Below are 22,199 nucleotides of genomic sequence, written 5' to 3'. Positions count from 1 at the left end.
TGCCAAAATTCTAGAAGAAAACAGGATTATACAGCAACCCTATAAGATGGCTTGGCCATCTTGATGATCATGAAAAGTCTTCCATTCTGTACCTGAGAGTCTGGCTTATGGGAACAGGAGCACAAGCAGGGGCTTCCGGTGGCTGAAAACCCAGCTTCCAGATCTGGCATCCAGGAGATTCTCTGCTCTACTGGTAAATTGCCCAGCTGGACAGGGACAGGGAATTGCTCTGGGGGTCCTTAGAAATGAAGGACAGTGATGCCAGCACCAACTGGCATCTCTACCTGGTCAAATAGCCGAGCGGTTACAAAGGAGAACCTTGGTAACTATCAGTGGGCGGGATGGGGAGGGAATGGAATTATGCTCAGTCAGCAGGGCGACCTCGAAATTGTGGGAACACATCATACCAGACACACTCAATTGCTATTTGTGTTAAAATTACAACAACACAACGGATTGTTGTTAAAACCATAGTGTTATATGTTTAGATTTATTGAAGTAATAAAGAATTGGCTCTGTAGTCTTATGACATTTTACTGGCAAATTCTGCTCAAACTGGTTTAGATCTGATTGTAATCATTCTGTAGGCTGAGAACTGGCTGGAACATATTAAAATGGAGCTTCCTGATCCTGTGGAAATCAATCCAGTCAGCAAATGGCCAAGTGAGTCGCCTCGGGGTAAATGTTTAGGCCGCCATGTGGCTTCCCTTCCAAATGCACAGGCTCTGAGAACAGTTCCATAATAAACTGCAGCTTGGGCTTCTCAGCTAGCTCTGGCCAAGTCACTTAGACAATTCCCTGCCTGATGGAGACTCTAACTACCACTCTATCTGTCGACTTTAGCTTTGACAAGAAACTTCTAGGCAGCAGGAAGCATTATTGTTTCTCCTGCGTGTGGAATCCACAGCCTGGGATCTCCTGGCAAGTTCTAGGAAGAATGAGATATTAACACTCCACAATCATGTGCCAGGCACTGTGTTAAGCATTTTTATATGTTATCTCAACAACTCTGTGTGCTAAGTATCATTATTTTATTATTTTATAGACGAGAGAACTGGTTCAGAGTTCGCCTGAGTTCATGGCAGAGCCAGCTGGCCTCCCCCAGGGCCTGAACTTCCCATTGACCCTGCACCCGGCTGCCTCTCTATGAGGTGGTGAACCTGGGTGCTCTCTGTGTTCTCAATGGAAGGAAGTGGGGTAACCCTGTTGTTGCCTCTCTGAAGAACTCGGAGTTTGAGTGTGCCTTTGGGTGAGAGAGATGTTGCTACTGAATCAGGAATGTGCTTGGTCTAGTGGTAACTGAGCCTCCCAGAATTCTAAAACAGGTGATATTTGCCTTTTGATTCTCTCCTGTTTTCTTTCATCTTAATGACCTTTACTTTTTAGAACAGTTTCAGATTTAGAGAAAAATCGTGACAATTACAGAGACCTAGTTGGAGCGAGACATTAGTAGGGTACATTTGTCACAATTGATGAATACAGATTAAAACATTATTGACTGCAGTGAATACTTTATTCATATTTCTTTAGTTTCTATGTAGTGTTCGTTTTCTGCTCCAGGATCCTGTCTAGGATACCACATAACATTTAATTGTTATGTCTCGTTGAGCAACTCTTGGCTGTGGCAGTTTCTCAGACTTGCTTGTTTTTGATGACCTTGACAGTTTTTTGAGGAGTATGGTCAGGTATTGGATTTGTCTGATGTTTCTGTCATGAGTAGACTGGAGTTACGAGTTTTGGGAGGAAACCCCAGAGGCAGTGCCATGCTCATCATACTGCAGCAAAGGCACATGCTATTAATTTAAGAACTCTATCACTTAGGAGTCACACTGCTAAGGCTGACCTCGATCATCCGGCTGAACTAGTGTTTGCCAAGTTTTTCCACTATAAAATCACTCTCCCCGCCCCCCTTACCACACACTCTGTAGCTGTGGAAGGAAGTCACTACACACAGTGCACACTTCAGGAGTGGAGAATTAGACTACCTTCTTGAGGGTGAATGAAGCAGCTACATAACTTACCTGGAATTCTTCTGCAGGGGAAATTTGTCCCTTCTCTACCATTTACTTATTTATTCATTTACTTACCTTAATATGAACTCAGGGATATTTATTTTCTACTTCAGGTTATAATCCAATACTATTTTATTTATTTTGTGTCCAAATTGTTCCAGCTTTGGCACTTGGAAGCTCTTTTAAGCGGGTTCCTGTGTCCCTTCGACAGGCCCCCATCATTGCAGGGTTTTCTGTTTGTGTGAGTGCTTCCTTACTTTCTGGCACTAAGAGATGTCCCAAGTTCTTTTTAGATATTTCCTGCTCCAGTCTTAGAGTCAGCTATTTTTCCGAGGAGCTCTCTCATCCTTTGTAGGAAAGGAAACCCAAAGGATCTCGAGAACAAATGGAAATCATGATATTAGGCAGGCAAGTGAGATAGTCTGATTAGATTCCCATTTTAGAAATATCACTCTGGCTGTTTAAGACTGAGACTAAAGCCAGAGTCAAAGAGACTACTGCAGCAGTCCATATGGGGGAGGAGGGAGGCGGGGGTGAGGAGGTGGTGTCTTAAACAGTGCAGGTGCGGTGAGAGCCAGACCCTTGAGAGGCAGGTCGGCTTACGTTCCCAACAGAGCCCTGGGTAGTCTAAGTCCCAGGGCTCATTCTTGCTGGCAGCAGGCACACACACATTTGTTGGATGGAAGAGAAGGATAATTGATAGTAGTATCACTAATATTGGATACTTCCTGTATTCCAGGTACTGCTCTGAACTCTTAATTGCAATAGCTCATTTAGTTCTCACCACTCTTTATGCTAAGCACTGTTGTTATTCTCATTTTACAGATGAGGAACTAGAGCATTGAAAGAACCAGTAAGCGGCCCACGGTCTCATAGTCACTAAGCCGAGACGTGAGCCTAGGGACCCTAACTACAGCCCTGCACTCTTCAACACCGTACTGTTGTGCCTCTTGCTACAAGATGGCTTCATAATTGGCAGCTCCTTGTTGCTACAGCTGCATCTCAGCTGCCTGGATCGGCTGCTACTCACAACACTCCTGTTCCCTCTGATTCCTAGCTCAACCCCAAAAGTCGGCTCAGACAGACCAACCACTGCATCTGACTTGACACCTTCACCCATACCTTCTCAGGACCAGCTGTTCATCTGATCTAACCTACTTCCACATTTTGACTTCCAAAAGCCCTTATTGGGCACCTGCTATTACCTGGCCCTCTTGTAAGGTGCTGGAGACATGGAGGGAATAAGAGACATTCCTGTTCTCAAAGGGCTCACAGTGCATGTGTATGTATACGTGCGTGTGTATGTACGTGTGTATATGTGCAGAAATACAGTGTGGTCTCTGACTCTGCTTACTCCATGACCCCTAACTATCTTTCAACCTCTCATACCTGTGCCACAGCCCTGGGCTTTCCACTTGGCTTTAGACCATCCCCTCCTTCAAATTCTTAGCATCTGGGTCTGTGCCCAGGTCTAGCCCCTGCTGTGTCTGTCATGACTCTTGCTGCTTGTCTGTGGGACTTCCAGACATTTGCTCTTGTGCCACTTAGGCCTTCATCACTGAGAGCCATGAGGGCAGCTTCCTCTCTCTCTTGTTGTTAATAGGGTCAGACCTGAAGTGTGCCAGGCCAGCCCAGGCTTCCAGACTGCTCTGCTCTGAGTCATGCTAATTTTGTTTCCAGAATTGTTTTTCATTCACAGTCCTGTTAGAGCTTTAGGCTCTTTTTTGGCCCCAGAAAAAAAGTAAGAGGTGAATTAGGGGTGATTTGCAGCCAGATTTTTTTTCCACCACTCCATTCAGGCCCATCTGGATTTTTCAACTTGACTATTATCTGATTTGGCCTGAGTCATTCTGCCACCAAATAGTGAGACCATTTAAATAATTTGCATTATTTATCTAATGTTTGCCGTTTCAAAATCTATCTCGTATACATTAATTCCTCCAGGTACTGCCTGCTTGGTTTCGGGAAACGTCTTCTCTAGCTCGGTAGAAACTAGTGAAACCATTACCATGATTAGTGTAGGGAGATACCAGATAATTCCTTGTGAACTTTTTAAAAAGGATGCTAACAGCTCTTTCTCCATTCTCTCCAAAGGTTCCAAACATATGTGCACTTAGGTGATGTGACACAATTAAGTGATACACTTAAGACTCTTTTCTTCAGCACTTTATTTCAGTTCTTAAGGCATGCATTTGTTTTTTCCAAGTTGTGAGCACATACTCCACTTGTGCCTTTTCCTGGACTTTCTACACTTCTGGAGTGGCAGATCTAGATCAAAGTCTACGAGTCATGATAGAAAGGAGGGAAAAGTAGAAAAATTCTTTTCTACAGTCTTTTTATACATGTGTCTCTCCCTTTACCACCCCCCAACAAATCACTCACTCTCTAGAGTAATTCTTTTTTAAAAAGAGATTTTATTTATTTATTCATGAGAGACACAGTCAGAGAGAGAAGCAGACTCCATGCAGGGAGCCCGGGGCAGGCCTCGATCCCGGGACTCTACGATCTCGCCCTGAGCTAAAGTCAGATGCTTAACCACTGAGCCACCCAGGTGTCCCTAGAGTAGTATTCTTTTTTTTTTTTTTTAGAGTAGTATTCTTAATCATGCTCTCAGAACCCACTTTCAGAAGCCATTTTGCAAATTATTTGTTGCAGATAGATATCACAGTTGGAAAAATAAATGAATTTTAATACAAAAGTGTAGATTCAGGGTTAAACCCCAAATAAGTAGCTCTCATACTCTAATGTAACAATTTGCTTTCTTGAGTGGGAGGGAAAATGTAGGCATTTCAGCTTGTGGGGCAGTTGTACCTAAACCTCTGAATGTGTTGTCCTGAGTATCCTCCATGGAGGAATGATGGAGAACTACAATGGATTGGTGCCATCTTGTCCATAAGGGACTTCTGTTCACTCCTCTAGGGCAAGAGCTTTCTCGGTGGCTTCTGCTGACAGCTGGGAGGCAAGGTAAGTCCCAACCCAAAACATGGGCTCATCCACTTGTCCTGTCCACAGAGTAGAAGCTCTGGTAGTGGATTCTGGGCCCAGGCCTACTCTCAGCCTTCACCAGAAAACTCTCAAAATCATTGTAAGGTGAGAATGAGTAGGCAAACATGAGAAGGGTATGTTGTGCAGACAACAGGTGGATAACATCCCGGAGACTTCCCATGAGCCCAGCCTCTCTGCTGGAGATCCCCAATGGCTGGGAATGGCTGGGCCTGGGTTTCATATTCATCTCCTTTTCATGGGTGGGGAAGTAGGAGAGGAGAGTTCCATTTTCTAGTTGGGAAAATGGGTCAAGGCCATAGCTGCCTGCAGGGACCAGAGATGGCCATTTACAGGTCTTTGGTTTTGAGAGCAGAATAGCTGAGAGGGTTGTGCTGTTGCTTGTTTGCTTTGCTTTTCATAGAGGATCCGCACTACCTGCACTTCCTCTTCTCCCACTCATCAGACATGTCCACACGGGTCCTATCTATAAAGAAAGGAGCAACAAAGGAGAGCATGGAACAGCTGACCAGGACCCTACATAATGGCCTTGGTGTGACTCCTACCTTGACTGATCCTGAACCTGGACCTTGGTTGAGCTTCCTACTCAGTAAGCCTCTATGTTGTCCTAACACATTTACCAGCAAAGCTGATGCCAGAGAATGAGTTGGGGAGATGATAGAATGAGAATATTTAGGCAAATGCCTTGCCTTTGTCCTAGCTTTCTGCAGGCAGCCAGGGGAGATCCATGGCCAAGCAGATTATTTCATCAATTGCTATCTGCGTATCAGAAACCAGTAGTAGCACTTTGTCCTCCGCATCTCATCCGTTGCAGGCATGCTGTCACTTGAGCTCTGTTGTCCCAGGGACTGAGCCATTGGAGGGTTCCCCAAAGCTGGAGAAAGGATGGGAGGCCACTTCTTCGATCTTGCTTACCTTCAGTATTTAAAATGCATTTTCAAGCAGTCTGTAAAGGATCTGGCTGCTGCTGTGCCCTCTGTGAGGCTGGTTGCCTCTGATCCACCAGGGCAGTGTTGCCTAAAGCAGGAATCAAGTTCTGTGCTCAGAAACACAGAGCTGCTGCTTAAAGAGTGAGGCAGTGGCAGGGCCACTTTTACCAGGAAAGTGTGCTGGAAAAAGGCAAGGTGTGATACTAGACCCCCTCACAAGGCCCTGAAATTTCCATTATCCTAACTCCATGGTGATGGCATTCTAGCTTCCAGAAAGTAGCTCACACAGTAGCATGGAGAATATATATATAATGATGATCATAAAAATCTAATAGCACCTTAAGGTTTGTAAAATGCTTTTATGTCATTGCATTTTTGTGGGATGGTCCCAGGTGAGCCAACTTCAGCTGAAATTGTGTGGATGGCTTTAGAAAAACCTCATCCTCATTGTCCTCCTCTTGTGACTATTTCCCTGAAGGGTTTGCATGGTTAGAAGGAGTCTGTCAGGAAAAAGTATTTGCTATCAAGGTCTCGGGGGGGCGGGGTGGGGGCAGAGCATGGGACATAGGTTGGGATGTTAGAGAAGTCATGATGTGTCTCTAGCCCAGCCCCAAACTGACCTTTGAGCCTCTGACGGAGGAGATAGTCTTCAGGAAGTCCTACAAGAGCTACTTTTCTGAGGGGCTGAGACTGGGATCCCAAGCAATGCTAGTTGTCTTTCAAACTACTTTCTCTGGTACAGAAATGTGAAGGGGGTGGGGTGGTTGGCTCATTTGTTCATGGAATATGGCACCACTGCAGTGACCCAGCCAGAGGTAAAGGACTTGTGACATTCTTTGGCACCTCAAGGGTTTGGTGGCTTTAGTGGTCCAGGAGGCAATGCCTAGCCTAATCAGGAAGAAGCATTCTCATAGAGACACCAGATATCAGTAGGGCTTGTGAGGAGAAGACAGGAGGGGGAGGGGCCTTAAGCAGATGTGCAATGCTTCAAGGACTCCAGGAATATCTGAAGATGCCGGAAGGGGAGTGGACATTGAGGGTCGCACTTAGAGGTGGAATTTATGGGCACACAAAACTGTAAACCTGCAAAAAGTTCTGTGAACATAGATATCCATTTATTCATTTGCCCCTTGTCATGGCTCTTGGGTTGAGCATTCCCATTTTATATCTGAAGAAACTAAGGATTGCAAAGATTAAATGACTTGGAGGCATTTAGTAGCAGAGTTGGCTCTCTTACAAGTCTCATTAGCACACCCTTTCATGGCAGATCTGCGTTTGCCTTTACTACTCATGGCCCTTCCTTCTCCCAACCCCTCATCTCCCCAAAGACAAGATACATTATGACAAATGAGGTGAAGATTAGGAAAAGGGAAGTGATGAGGCACTCTGTGTGGGACAGTGACATTTTGAAGAACTAGGGCCAGCCTGAGGGGGCTGGAGAAGAATGAAAATAGAGGGATACAGGATACACTTGCAAAGGTTAACCGGCTAACAAAGGAGAGAGGCTAGAATGACAAATCCTGTTGCCCTTCATTGTGCAACTTACAAATCGTGTTTACAGTTGTGTACAATTTCTACAACTTATCTCCAATTGATTTATGACAATACTGAACTCCTGAAGTTCAGTGACCTTTGAAAGACCATTAGTGGTGGGTCCAGAATTCAGATCTAGGTCTTCAAATTACAGACATAGCCTCCTTTCTACCTTCTCCTCACTTCACACACAGCTCTCCTTTGCTCCCTCTCCTACAACTTATACTTTCTACACCCTTTCTTTCCATCTAAGTTTATTTCCCTCAAGGCTAGTGTCAATAGAGTTTTAGAAACCAAGCAAAGAACAGTGTTAAAAATTACTAAGTTATTAGGGAAGTGCAAATTACAACCACTATGAAGCATCATGGCACATCTATTAGACTTGCTTTAAAAAACAGAGAAAACCAAGTGCTGATGAGATTGCAGAGCAACTGGAAACTCACACATTGCTGATGGGAGTGCAAAATGGTACAGATACTTTGGAAAACAGTTCAGCAGTTTCTTATAAAGTTAAACACACATTTATATAACCCAGTGATCCCACTCCTAAGTATGTACCCAACTGAACTGAAACTTAAGTTTATACTACAAAAACCTATACAGCATGTTTATAGAAGTTTATTCATAATTGACAAAAATTCGGAAACAAGCAAGATGTCTTTCAATAGATGAAGTGATAGACAATCTGTGTTATAATTATATGATGGAATACTAGTCAGCAGTGAAAAGGAATGAGCTATTGATTTATGCAATGCTCTGGAGAAATCTTAAACACATTTCACTAAGGGAAAAAAGCTAGACCTAAAGGTTATGCATTCTAAAATCCCATTAAATGATATTGTGATATTTATAGAGGGATAAAACAGACCACCAGTTGTGAGAGGTTGAGAATAGAAGGAGTAGTTGACTATAAGGGTGCCACACAAGGAGACTTTAGAATAATAGAACTGCTGTGCACAGTACTAGGAGTATGGCTACATGACTCTGCATTTTGCTAAAACCCATAGATTTGTACACCACAAAGAATGAACCATATGCACATATTAAAAACTTAACCAGAATGTCAGAGAATCTCAAGATAGGATACAGACTGTGACAAATGAATCTAGGTGTGTTGTAAATGTATGGTATAGCCTTACTGAAGGGAGTAGGGAAAAAGGAGCTGACCTTGGAAAATGGTATTTTTAGTGATTATGGTAAAGCCAAAAGAAAAAAACTGCATGTGATACCGTATTATAGCTGGTAAATTTGTTTCTTGCAGGAATATAAATTAGCAATTCTGAAACTACTTTGCATGTATACCAGGGTTGAAGAAATAAGTAAATAAATTACAGATCATGAGAATCAGCTTCTCATGGTTCGGGAAAAAAATTACAAATAAACAAGGGGGATTAGCTAGAATGACTCTGGGATATAGGATTAGAGTCAGAGATATCAGTATGAACTCATGTTTACTTCAATATAGATACAGATAGACATATATAGAGGGAGAGCTATGTGTATATCTATGGGCTAGTATACACACATACATTTCATAGTTCTGACTGCTGAGAGAGTCTGGGGGCAGTGTCAACCCAGTGGCAACAAACATATGCAGCACCAAGATTTTGGTTTTTAACAACCCTTGTGCAATAAAAGGAATGAGCACTTGATCTTGGGCTGTGGAAGGAGAATACCAGATGAGCCTGGAGCATCTTGCAATGCCAGAAATTAAGAAAGTAAGGAAATAAAAGAAAGAAAAAGAAGAAAGAGAAGAAAGAGAAGAAAGAAAGAAAGAAAGAAAGAAAGAAAAGAAAGAAAGAAAGAAAGAAAAAGAAAGAAAAATGAACCCACATATCAAAAAGACACAGAAGTTCCCAGTGGCCAAAGCTCGGACAACCTGAGCAAAAGGATTATAGCAGAGAATAAAATAACTATCTATAAGCCCATATAATATAAACAAATAATTGAACGAATAAACGGGGAGAAGAAACAAATCCTTTTTATGACCCCTTTTTTATTTAAATTCAATTAGCCAACATATAGTACATCAATAGTTTCAGATGCAGAGTTCATTAACTCATCAGTTGCATGTAACACCCAGTGTTCATCACATCATGTGCCCTCCTTAATGCCCATCACCCAATTACCCCATTGAAGAAGCAAATCTTACAGAAGAACTCCATATAACGTGCACAGATATTCCTCTCCAGGAGGTGGAACTTAACCCCTCTCCCCATGAACACGGGCTGGCCTGGTGACCGGCTTTCAAAAAATAAAGTATTGAAAGGACACAGACAAGGAGCAGGGGATCTAGTTAACATCAACAGCGATAAATGGACACATCACCTTTGTGGTATTCTTTCCCAAAACTCATAATTAGTCTAATCATGGGAAAACACCAAGAAAGAGAAATTGAGGGACATGCTACAGTATCAATGAAGAAGGAGTTTGAAATTTTAAGGTCATGAAAAGCTAGAAAAGACCAAGAAAGTGCTACAGATTGAAGGAAGCAGAAAACATGATGACTAAATGTAATGTGGTATCTTGGATGGGATCCTGGAACAGAAAGAGGACATTAGTGGAAAAACTGGTAAAGTCCAAATAAAGTCTGTAGTTTAGTTTATAGTATTATACCAATGTTAATTTATTTGTTTTAACAGTGTACCTTAGTTATATAAGATGTAGGGAAAGCAGGGTGAAGAGTAGACAGGAACACTTTGTTCTCTCTTTGCAACTTTTCTGTAAATCTAAAAGTTAAAAAAATTTTAATGACTAGGAAGCCAGAGTACAAAGAGAACTGGACAATACACATGCAAAATAAATAAGCAGGAAATAATGGAAAGTTGGATGTGAGAACTGGCATTTCACAAAGGTTTTACCACTGTAGACAGTTGTCCAGATCATCTTAGGTCATTTGGATTTTGGACACCTTGTCCTAGTAAAGGTGAAGAAGAAGGAAGAGTGGTCTGCAGGGGATGAGAGGGTCTGAGGAGATTGCACCCAAAGGTTTCGTACTGGGGAGATATGTCCATCCATGTTTTGGGGAACTGAGTTTATAACTGGCTTTTGGAGACTCTAGATGACTTTTTTAGTGAATTAGTGATGTTGTCCTTTCATCTGCCATTTTGTATTTTATGTAAATATAAACCTGCCATATCATATTGCCATTTTAGCTGCTTCCAACTTTTTTTTTAAAGATTTTATTTATTCATGAGACACAGAGAGAAAGGCAAAGACCTAGGCAGAGGGAGAAGCAGGCTCCCCAAGGGGACCCTGATATGGGACTTGATTTGGGGACTCTAGGACCACTCCCTGAGCTGAAGGCAGATGCTCAACCACTGAGCCACCCAAGCATCCCTGCCTCCAATGTCTTGAGGCTTTGTTATCAAAGAGACTTGGGTTCTCATTTTGTGAAGGCATTTTGCTCTGAGATTGTGCCAGTATAGAAAATCCTAAGAACTTAACCATCCATTTTCAAACTACGATACTTGTGTGATTATGTGGGGACCAGGGCTAATGTTTCAAGTATGTGGGGGTTGTAGCCTCAAAGTTAATTCAAGGTCTCTTCATTCCAGGCCAGTTTAGTACCTTACAGTCAGCAATTCTTTGTGTGTCAAGCTTACCACTGCCAGCCTCTGGATCTGGTCCTCTGTATGTGACAGTGTGAACCTGATGGGTGTCATATATATTGGATTCTCTAGAAAAGAGACTTCAAATCACTTAGGTTCGCATACAAGAGGTTTACTGGGAATTGCTCACGGGATTGACTTCTGTGGAGGACAAAAGAAGCAGGATTCAGCAGAGGGACATCACGCAGTTGCAACAGAGGTCTCTGAGAATCTAAGGATAATGCTAGAGCTGAGGTGGCCCTTTGTATTTGAACAAGTTGAGGAAAGAGAATAGGGTCCCACCCCATAACTAGTAATTGGGTATAGGCCCCACAGGGCTGTAAACTTGGGTAAGGCAGCTCCACTTAGCAGAGGAAAATTCCTGGAGGCCCCTGGCTATGAGTTGTCACCGACCAACATTCCAGGCAGTTAGGAAAATAAGTAGTTTCATCCTGAAAGGGGATCTCAGAGGCATATCAATACAGCCCTACATTTGCATCTTCCTCCAAATGGAGTTCGCGCCCCCCCCCCCCCCAACCTCCTTTCAGGATTTTGCTTGGTTTGTCTTCACGAGAAAACTTACTACCTCAAGGTAGTGAAATGAACTACAGTCCCTACCCCTGTAGCTGATCTCAAAGCCACTACTGATGCTTTTCATCTCCTTCCTTTGCTGCCCATTCTAGATTCCTCCCATTTAGCTGTACCTCTGATGATAGCCTCGGTAGCTAAACTGGTGGGGCCGCACACTTCTCATCCCTGATTGTTCTGAGATGCTGGTCACTATGGTCATCTCAGGCTGTGGCTGCTTGAGTCCACATATTGTGAAGATGGGCCAAAGGAATAGCAAATGGTCTAGTGGATCACTCACTTCCTAAAGAACTCCCTGCCTGGATTGTATAACCTCCCCAAAGTCTAGATACTTTACCAATGATAGGATAGTGACTCCTCTCCTTACCTACCGGTTTCTTGGCATAAGTAGCCCAAAGTGACTGGGCAGAAGTGGTACCTTACAGTTTAATAGGATTCTCACTGTGTCCTCTGATAGAATCAATCACACCTTCCAGAACCAGCACCTTTAGATCCTAGAGCTGCAGAGACAGAAAGCAGAAATTCCCCTGGTCACTGGCAGTGATGCTACTTTTGTCTCTAGGATCTTGGGCATGTTCTGGAGGAATATATTATGTTGTTGACTTAGGGTGTATATTGCGTCCTGGAGGATGACATCCCATTCTGTTAGGATGTCTTCTCTAGGATGACACCTCAGGTGCCCTGTGAAAAGATTGTTCCAGAAGCCCAGCAGCTCCTGGAAGGTGAGGAATATGATAAAACTAGTAAATCCTGCGGTCATGTGCATACTGCTGTATATCCGCTCTAGGAATATGGGTCCTCCATCTAATGTGATGTTATGTGCAATCTTGTGTTAGTGAATCAAATACTCTAGAGGGCAAATCCATATTCAGAATATGTGATAGTTTCAATCAAGATAAATAGTTGCTCCTTCCAGGGTGGAAATGGTCTAATTTAATCAACTGTGACCAAGTGATTGGTCTCCTCTCAGCATGGTATAGGGGCTTCTAGCACATATCTTTCAATTATCAATCTTCTTTAAAATCACACTATACTACTCCCTATATAGTATTTTTACAGCATAATTTAAAAATCTTTCAGCAGTCTGCTTGCATTTCTCCCCTCCAGGCCATTGTGCTATTGTTGTTACACATTTAACTTGTATGAATGTTATAAATTGCACAATACATTGTTCTTATTTTTGTTTAAGCGATCATTTTTGTTTCTAAGAAATTGAATTATGAAATACAAAAAAAAAAAAAAAAAAGCCCTGGGCTCACCTACCTTTGGATTTCCTGTTAAATGAGATACATCCCTAATATTTAAGCCATGGTTTTTCAGGCTTTCTGTGACTTGCAGCCAAATACATCTTAACTGGTAGGTACTCTTACCATGGCTCAGTGTCTCAGGTTTACCTGATTACTTTCTTCCAGAATAGGAAAGATGACATTCTGAGAAGAGCAGGTGCTGTCAGAGAAGGTGGAATCCCAATGGCAAACCACCTACTTCACGATTTTTCAAGGGAGAGGCACTATCTAACTAGGACTGTCAGCAGTCACAGAACCCTGGAGGCTTTGCCCCTTAATGCTGGAGTCATTTAACAGACAATGGCTCTGCAGAAGTTGCGCTGATAGAGAACTTGATGGCAATGTCTCCAGAAGGAGAGCTGCATGGATTCTTGAGTGGAATACTAACTTCCAGTGCCCTGATCCACAGGAAAAAAAAAAAAAAAAGCCCTAGCCAAAGTTACTTGAAATAATATATATTAATACAGTTCCATCATAAATAATACATACTGTTAATATGGCCTTAAATAATGTATAATGCTAGATTTGCATAATAAATAATACATAAATATGTAATCATCCCGTGAAGTCATATGAAATTAGTAATCATGAAGGAAACTTAACCTATTAACATGCTACGAGAGGAAAGGCTTACAAGTGGCTTGGAGGGCATTAATCAGCGCTGCAGTGCAATATCTCAGCTCAGAGAAACAGCAGCCTTGCACAAAGTATTTGATCTGTATTTTGCTCTGCAGAAAATAACTAGTAAGAGACTTTTCAGTGGATAGTAAATAGAGAATTTCTGAGATCTATAAAAATCACATTTTTTAAAAATCTCCAATCCATCACTGATTGAAGAACTATTGAAGAGTTATCTCCTAAAAGTGAGGCAATGAAAACCATTGTCATCCAACTCTCGTCTGATCCTTCCATTTTTCCAGGGATACAGTGGTATTATATTATTGACTAGTAACATAAGTACCCTGTGTGGTAGACACTGTCATCTCCATTTTCCAGCTCAGGAAACAGGGTGGGGGTGGTGGAGTGGGAGATGTGAAGTGACATATCCAAGGTTACACAGCCAGTCAGGAGCACAGAGAGGTATACAGCATTCCTGAAACCAAAACCTATTGTTTTCCTTTACCATGTGCTGCCCTGCTCTCATTTTCAATGTCGTTTTCTCTGTGAATTAAGACGCAAACCTTTGGAGAATTCCTTTTTTGTGCTTGACACTGTGCTAGACATATCATGTAGTGATAGTGATCATGGGTCTCCACAATAATCCCGTTGGGCATTTGTACCTTCATCTGACAGGTTAGGAAATTTTGGCTCAGAAAATGAAATGACTTGCCCAAAGACCCAGAGTGTGAGGAAAAGCTGAGTTGTGAGACCCCAAACTACAGCACACTGCATCTCTGGTGGAAGGGTGATGAGTAGTGCCTCCTGTTTTAACACCAGGCTCTGGGGCCTTCACCAGAGAGCAGATGCAAGACCCCTGCCTGGTCAGATTGGATGGCTTCCTTCTGGAATAGGAGAGGGAACATTCTAGAAGTGTGAGTTGCTGTCAAGAGATCTGGGGGCTCAAAGAGCAAACTTTCTACTTCACAATTTTTCAAAGGGCTGGTACTCTGAGCGTCCTTGGGTTCATCGGTAGCCAAACCCATTCATGGTACTTAACAAACTCTCAAATTCCATGTCCTACTTCTCTACAGACTCTAGTTAGTTAAAGTTCCCACTCCTTTGGTAATAGCATTCTTGGAAATTGTGCTTTGAGATCCATTCTTCTGGGAAAGACATAACCTACTGAAGAGGTACTGAGAAGTGTTGAAACCATAAATGTCGAGCTTACCCAAGAGAGTAAATATAAACCACTTGCATCTTTCAGGCTGAATTATAGCTTATCAAGCACACATTAAACCTTTAAGCCTTTTTTTTCCTTAAGTAAGAATAAATCTAAGTTGACTATTCCAGCATATGTATTTGTTTTCCCTACAGTGTCTATAAACCATGTCCAAGGTGAGTATTTATAAGCCTGAGCGAAAACTAGACAAACAATTCTGAGAATAAGTGACAACTATAACAGTTCGTGATAAGACAGTCACAACAAAGGAAACGCTATGCATTAAGTGATTTTTCTTACAAATCCTTTATACATATGTCAGGCTGTGTGCTGGCAGAAGGAAAGAGAATAAATCAAAGATAAAACCAATGTAGGAAAGGGTTTTTAGGCAAATGCTGTCTTATATGCATAAATCAAATAAATAGTGATTTGAAAAACCCAAAGGAACAGCATAGATTTCTATGGAATTTTATACAATGAAGTTATTTAACAATTGCACAAGAATTCGTATTTATGGAGCACTTCACAATTATTTCTTCATTAAATCTTATGACATTTCTGGCAAGTGGGTCCATTCCATTAGTATAGCCAAGGTCACTGAAATAGGGAGTTGTAAAGGCACGTTCTCAAGGTTGCACAGTCAGGTGCAGGTGGTCAAGGACATCAGAACCCCTGTTCCCACAGTCTTGAGTTACAGCTGCAGGGTAGCAGTTCAGCTCCCTGTTGGCTCCGTCCTTGAGGTGAGACAGGTCAGGGGGCATAGGTGTGGAGGTGAGTGGTGAAGGCAAAGGCTCCTGGCAGTGAATCAAGAAGTGCCAGTGGTTGGCCAACACAAACGTGTTAGCTTTGTAGCTGGAAAACACCCCATCAGCATGTCAATATGTGCCTGTATAATGAAAACACACATCTGTGACAGAGCCTAGTCTGAAATATGCACAACCATTACATCTAAAGCTACAGTTCTCAGCCCAGGCTGCAATACCTGGGGTGCTTTAAAAATAAACCAATGCCCTGGATCAATTAGGTCTGAACCTCCAAGATTGGGATTTGGACCAAGATATTTTCAAAGAGCAATCCAGGTTTTCTAACATGTCGCCTGATTTGAGAACCACTGGTATGAGGATCCTAACAGGTCTGCTATCCATGGTTGGGCAGGTTGTTCACTGTTCACTGTTCATTAAGGAGCCAGTGAGGACTGAAAATCAGCCTCCACACAGTGTGCCCTAATTTGAAGGCAGCATTTACTTTCAAAATTGGTTTACCTTTGGTCTAATTTCTACAAAGGAGGCCCCAGGTCATTCCCATATTCCTGGCTGTGCATTGCTACATACCCAACATATTGTTTTCTGCTTATTTTATATGCATTCATTAGAAATTATACTTAGCACCTACTGCATGCTGGGCACTTGCTATAGATGGGGATACAAAACAATCACAACTCCTGTCCTTATAGAGTGCATGGCCTGCAGGGGGGAGACAAGTGATTGAACAGTGAGTTACATGACACTATGGGCATGAATGTAGGAAGCTGGAGAGGACACAGGAAGGACTCCCCACCCAAACCTGGGACTCAGGGGACCTCAAGTCGAGGCAATATAAAAGGGAGGGTTAGCATTCAAGGCTAAGTGGTAGCACTCAAAGAAATCCAAAATGAAGAGAGACTGAAAATTACTGGTGAATTGCCAGTGGTTTAGCCTGTCCCCCCAGCCTGGAGTGTGGGAGGGCAGGATCCGGGCTGCGGAGCGTGGTTGGTTCTCTCAATCTTCCTAGGGTGGGGATGGCCACCTGCAAGCTTAATCACTGTACTCCTCTCCTCAGCCCTGCCTTCCTCCTTCCACATTTCCACTCTCTCTCCCTTCCTCCTCCCCCTTTCCTTTATTAGAATAGAAAATACCTAAACCACTTGTATTCTACTTCCTGGAATCTCAAACTTCAAGCAAAGGATAGGAACAAAAAGCTTAGAAGCAAGGCAAAGGAACCAACAAGCATGGGGACACAGATGCCACCGCTTCACTTGGTGCCACCTGGCACAACCTCACAATTGGCACAGATTCCTCCCCGCTCACCACTCTCTGTACTTGGTATGCCTGGTTCTGAATTCACAGTCAACATTACCATCTCAATCCCTGGGCTGGTGGGGGTGGGGGAGTAGGGGAATGAGTGATGTAAATGAAATTAGTTTGGTCACTAACTCCTGACATTACCGAAGACGAGGGACGGGGTACACAAGTAACTTATTACATCAGCCCCTTTATTTCTGTTGATGTTTGAAATTTCCCATTTTAAGGAGAGAAAAACAAAACAAACTTGAGATCCTTTGCTGCTTGTTGTCTTCTTTCATTTTGCTTCTCATTGCCTCTAGTGATGCTGTTGTTTTTTTTTTTTTAACCCAAGTTTGATTTGATATGGGTTCAATTTTTCACTTCAAAATATATGCCTTTATTTAATTCATGGGGCTATTTTAATGAGCCCGATTTCCTAATATGTTAAAATGATTCAGTTCATCAAAATTCACTTCGTTACCCCCAGAGTTTAGGAGTGCATTGTATAATATACCCATCCATTCCCTTCCTATCTGTTCCCTTGTAATTCTGGTTCCATGGGCTCTGCTCTTCTTCTCACTGTGGCTATGCAACTTTGAGTGTGGACAGGTTCAGTCAGGCCGACACCTTGATTAGGCCACCCTGTGCAACTGGGAAGATCTCTTTACTTACAGCTGGGAAGACCTGCAGTGGGACTGGAGGAAACGGAATGTTCAGCTTCTGAGCAATTTCAACCCCTGCACCTCTGAGCCAATCTCCTCCCATTTCCACTCATTCATCTGCAGCAACTCCCGAGCAGCTAAGTCTCTACCTTCCGGGGCATGAGAACTTAAATCTGTGCACTGGAATAAGGCTTTCCAGGGGGATGGGCGGCCCTGGTGGCCCAGTGGTTTAGCACCACCTTCAGCCTGGGGCGTGATCCTGGAGACCCGGGATCGAGTCCCACGTCGGGCTCCCTGCATGAAGCCTGCTTCTCCCTCTGCCTGTGTCTCTGCCTCGCTCTCTCTCTCTGTGACTCTCATGAATAAATAAAATCTTAAAAAAAAAAAGAAAAAAAAAGGACTTTCCAGGGGTCTCCAAGCCTGGGGCATTCGCTTGGTTTTACAGCATCCTCAAGCCACAGTCCATGTGTTTACCATGAAACTCGGCCTCTCTGGACAGCCGGGGTATCTCATACTCACATCAACCATAGGTGGTATGACTTTGTAGTCCATGCTCTTCCTTATACCCGCGCCTGCCCTAGGTGAGCTCTGTGCACGAGGGCGGGGACAGTCTTTCCCAAACTCCCCATACCTGGTGTTTGCAGTTTGATCCAAGGTAAGTGATCCACGGCACTGTTTGTTCAATGAATGAATGGCCTCCTCATACTGAAATCTGAGCCTATGGAAGGTGGAAGGAATTTATTTGGAATTAAAGAATAAGTGCATCCCACAGTCACGGCTCCCCGCACACAAATATGTTATACGCATCGTTTGGCGGCCTCGTCTCGCGGGCATGGGAGCTACGCATGGGAGCTACGACTCGGCTTGCTACCGCCACGTCTGTCTGAAGGCCGCAGCGTCACCTCCTCCAAATCGGGAACTCCAATGAGGACGAGAGCGAGGGGCACGTCAAGGTCCAACAACTCGCCTCCGGACGAGGGGGGAGGTCTTTATTTCACCCAGTCTCCGTGGCCTTGTAGGGCTCCCACCGAAGTCCTCAGGGCTCTCCTCTGTCCGCACAGGTCAACCATCTCCCTCCGAGCTGTGATCTCCACCGGGCACAAAGGCGGGTTTGGTGAGAGCAGCGAACGGCCGGCTCGGGGGCAGGCAGGGCAGCGGGGAGCGAGGGGCGAGCTCCCTCCACCTCCCTTTGTGGGGTCTGTCTTCGGGACGCCCGCCCGGCGGTGGGCGACGCGGCGCAGCCCTACGCTGTACCTCGGAGGAGACAGAAGGGAGAGTCGGCAGGCTCTGCCCCGCTCTGCCGCCGAGCATCACCAGGTCGCGCAGGCATCCAGCCATCTACTTGCTGCCACCGGCATAAATCACACAAACGCGACAGAACTGAACCTGCGCTGGAGCCGGACGTGCAGATCGCGAGTCCTTTGTCATCTCCTCAGCCAGACCCTAAAACAGCAACTTCAGAGCTCTGCCCTCGTTTGAAGCCTAATGGCGCCGCGCCGGGCCCCGAGCGGGCTGACGAGTCTGTCGCAGCCGCCGCTGAAGCACTCCTCTTCCCACGCGCCCGCCTCGCCACTTCCGGCGCCGTCTTGGGCACTTCCGGCACCGCCTTGAGCACGTCCGGAGCCCTCCGACTCCTGCGAGCGCGGCTGACTGAAGCTGCGCAGACGCCGCCTCGGCGCCCTCCTTGGCGCCTGGCCTGAGTTCGCTTTGCAGTTGGGGAAACCGAGGCTTGGAACAGGTAAGACCACCGGCCTCGTGGCGTTGTCTGAGAGTCCGAGGAGCTTCCTGATAAAAAGGCGCCTTGCGTGGGCTGCGGGGCAGGAGGCGCTCGGCCTGCGTGACGCGCGCCTCCTCCCGGTTTCCCTGACTGAGAGGCTGAGAGGCTGCTGCCACGGCGGCGTTCCTAGGCCTTGTCTCTTCCCCCCGACTGTGTCATTGTCCCGGCTGCCCCTCAAGGCCAGAGCCCAAGTCTCCTCTCTGTCTCATGGCACCTTCTTCTCTCATTAGGCGCTCAATAAATGTTGTTGACAGACTGGCTGACGGCCTGACTAAAAATGACATCTCCCCACCAAGGGCAAGTGTCCTTCACTGCCTTTATTTATTGCTTCATGTCAAGCGGTGTCATCAACATGGTATAATTTTCCTGAAATGCACAACAGGATTAATAAGAGGGGGTAAAGGATTCCAAACGGTTTGGGGGTATTGGTCCCAATTAGTATCGTATTCCTTAGTAGCGGGACGTCAGTAATGGTCTTACAGGGGTAGAAATCTTTTGAGTTAAACCTGCCAATTTAATGTCGATTTTTTTTTTTTTTAATCCGAAAGCCCCTGGTTTTTGTATACCTGTTAGAAAATTTTTAGCTGTGACAGGTCACTTCCTACTACTTTGGGAGACAAAAGACAAGTATAAGAAGCACATTTATGCTGCGTAACAAATGATGAGAACAGACAAAACCGTTCCCGGTCTTCCATTTGAACCCCCCCCCCCACACACACACACACAGTTCTCAGCAAATTGTTAGCAGGCCTTGGAATCCAGGTGAGCTACAGTCATCACTGCCCTTGCCTGTGTGGCTTGCAGGAGGACTGGGAGGGAACATATAAGTTCCATCAAATCCTTAGACACCTTTTCTTTTCTTTTCTTTTCTTTTCTTTTCTTTTCTTTTCTTTTCTTTTCTTTTCTTTTCTTTTTTTTTTTTAAGTAAAACATCAAATACACACACAAGAACCTAGTAAATCCGGTTTTACGAGGTTTATGAAATGCTTCTGAATTGTAAAACATTCCCTCCATTTGTCACTTCCCCCTTGCCTGCCATTGTTTTTAAAATCTCCCATCCTGACTGCTCTCACAAACGCTCCCCAAATGCTGTCAGATGGGTTATCATTGCCCTGCACTTTTGTTCTTCTGTTAATTTTGGATAAAGTCCTAGAGTGTAGTGATATTATTGAACACATTTCTGCTTAGGTCTCAAGTTTCGATAGCTCCTCTATTACCAAGTGGCAGTGCACCCTATAGGCACAATAAATAAATAATACAACACTGAAGCTATAACAAATCACAAAATACATTATTAAAAAATTAAGAAATAAATATCCTCCTCTTACTTAAATAGAGATTGATTTTATAATGCAGAATGCTGAGGAGAGCTGCTCCGAGATATATTAAAGCCTGGGGACAGGGAAAATACACTGTAATGGGCATTTTGCTCCCTCAGCCAGAGGGGGAAAGAATCCTCCCAGTGAATGGATGTATTTGTGAAGCAGAAGCTGCGATTGTCTGTTCACAAGCCAGGTATGATGCACTGCTGCCTTCGTCCTGTGAGCGTGTAAAGGCCGCCAGGACACATCTGTCTTTCCTAAGCTCAAAGCCTTAGTCTACATGAAGCTGATGAAGACAGATGCTTTCCTAGAACTGAAGTTGGGGGAAGCACCGTTTCTTTTCTTTAACTTTAAATCACAATTCCAGCTTCCAAAAAGATGTTCTCGAACCAGGATTCTGTGAAGCTTCCTCCAAGGTGTCTTATTTAACAAGGAGAGGATATGGCATAGATCTCTCCACAAGGTGTAGAGTCTGAGACAAAAAATAAATAGGCTCCATTCTCCAGAGGCATAAGACTTTGTGTGGACAGGACAAGGCCTCTCGGGTCCCTCCACACTCAGGAAGTCACACATGTGTCACCTACCTTGTATGGTACAGCAATCCACAAGAAGCCAGCGCTTCTGTACTGAAGAAGCTACCATGGCCTCCACTCTTACTCCATCCTGAAACAGCGTGGCATTTCCCTGTCCATGCAAACCCTGCTCACTTTGCTACCCCTGTGAAGGCTCCCAAGCCCTCTGTGTAAGGGAAAACGACAGTCCCTAGCAACTCCCCCACCCTTCCCCACTCCAAAGTTATGCAAGAACTTTATTCTGAGTGACACATGGAGAGAAGCTCTTTATTTCCTTATCTCATAGCTCACTGTAAAGGTTGCTGGGGGAGACTCAGACATCCTCCCAGACCTAAGAGGATTTAAACTCCATGCACAAAGAAGTTCTCACCTACTAAGTAGTTTTTAACAGACCCCTGGAAACGTGGCTTCAACAAGCCACTCCATTTGGGGATAAGACTGAGTGAGCCCCTCTGGTTCCAAAGGCTCTTTTGGCACCAATTGCAAAGAGCTTAACCTGTGTATTTTTTTTTTTACATGTCTGTGTCCCCTGTCTATCTCCCATAAGTCCATAAGGCATGTATAGGGAAGGATCATGGTTCTGAGTTAGCATTTGTTTTTCTTATTTTTCATGAAGGCATTTTCCCACCTGCACCTGAAATTCTCTGAAACATATAGACACCCAGGGGCCTGAGATCACAGAGACTGCCATCTTCAATGTATGGTTTCTGAGGTCACCACAGACTTTAATACCTGGCTGGTAAATGAAGAAGAGCAAAGTGGAAGAAGGCAAGGAGGATTTCCATATGCCAAGCCTGCTGTGTAATATATCACTTCCATGCATGTTCTGCTGGCCAAAACTAGATATGTGATCTTACCTATATTCATGCGGGGCTGGTAGCATCCTCCCCAGTTGGGCATCAGTGTGTTGATGGTGAAGACTACAACAATAGGAAGGCAGAAGGTTCTTGAGAAACAGGCCAGCTGGCAACCTTGAAACCAGTTAAAACTCAATGGGGAAAACAAACCTTTCCCCGTCCCATGGGATGTCTGAAATTCTTAGAGAGATCTTGGTGAATTCTCAG

Source organism: Nyctereutes procyonoides, unplaced genomic scaffold (genome assembly GCF_905146905.1).
Source record: "Nyctereutes procyonoides isolate TBG_1078 unplaced genomic scaffold, NYPRO_anot_genome, whole genome shotgun sequence".
NCBI lineage: Eukaryota > Metazoa > Chordata > Mammalia > Carnivora > Canidae > Nyctereutes > Nyctereutes procyonoides.
The sequence above is the reverse complement of the archived record's forward strand: the minus strand, read 5'-3'. Positions refer to the sequence as shown.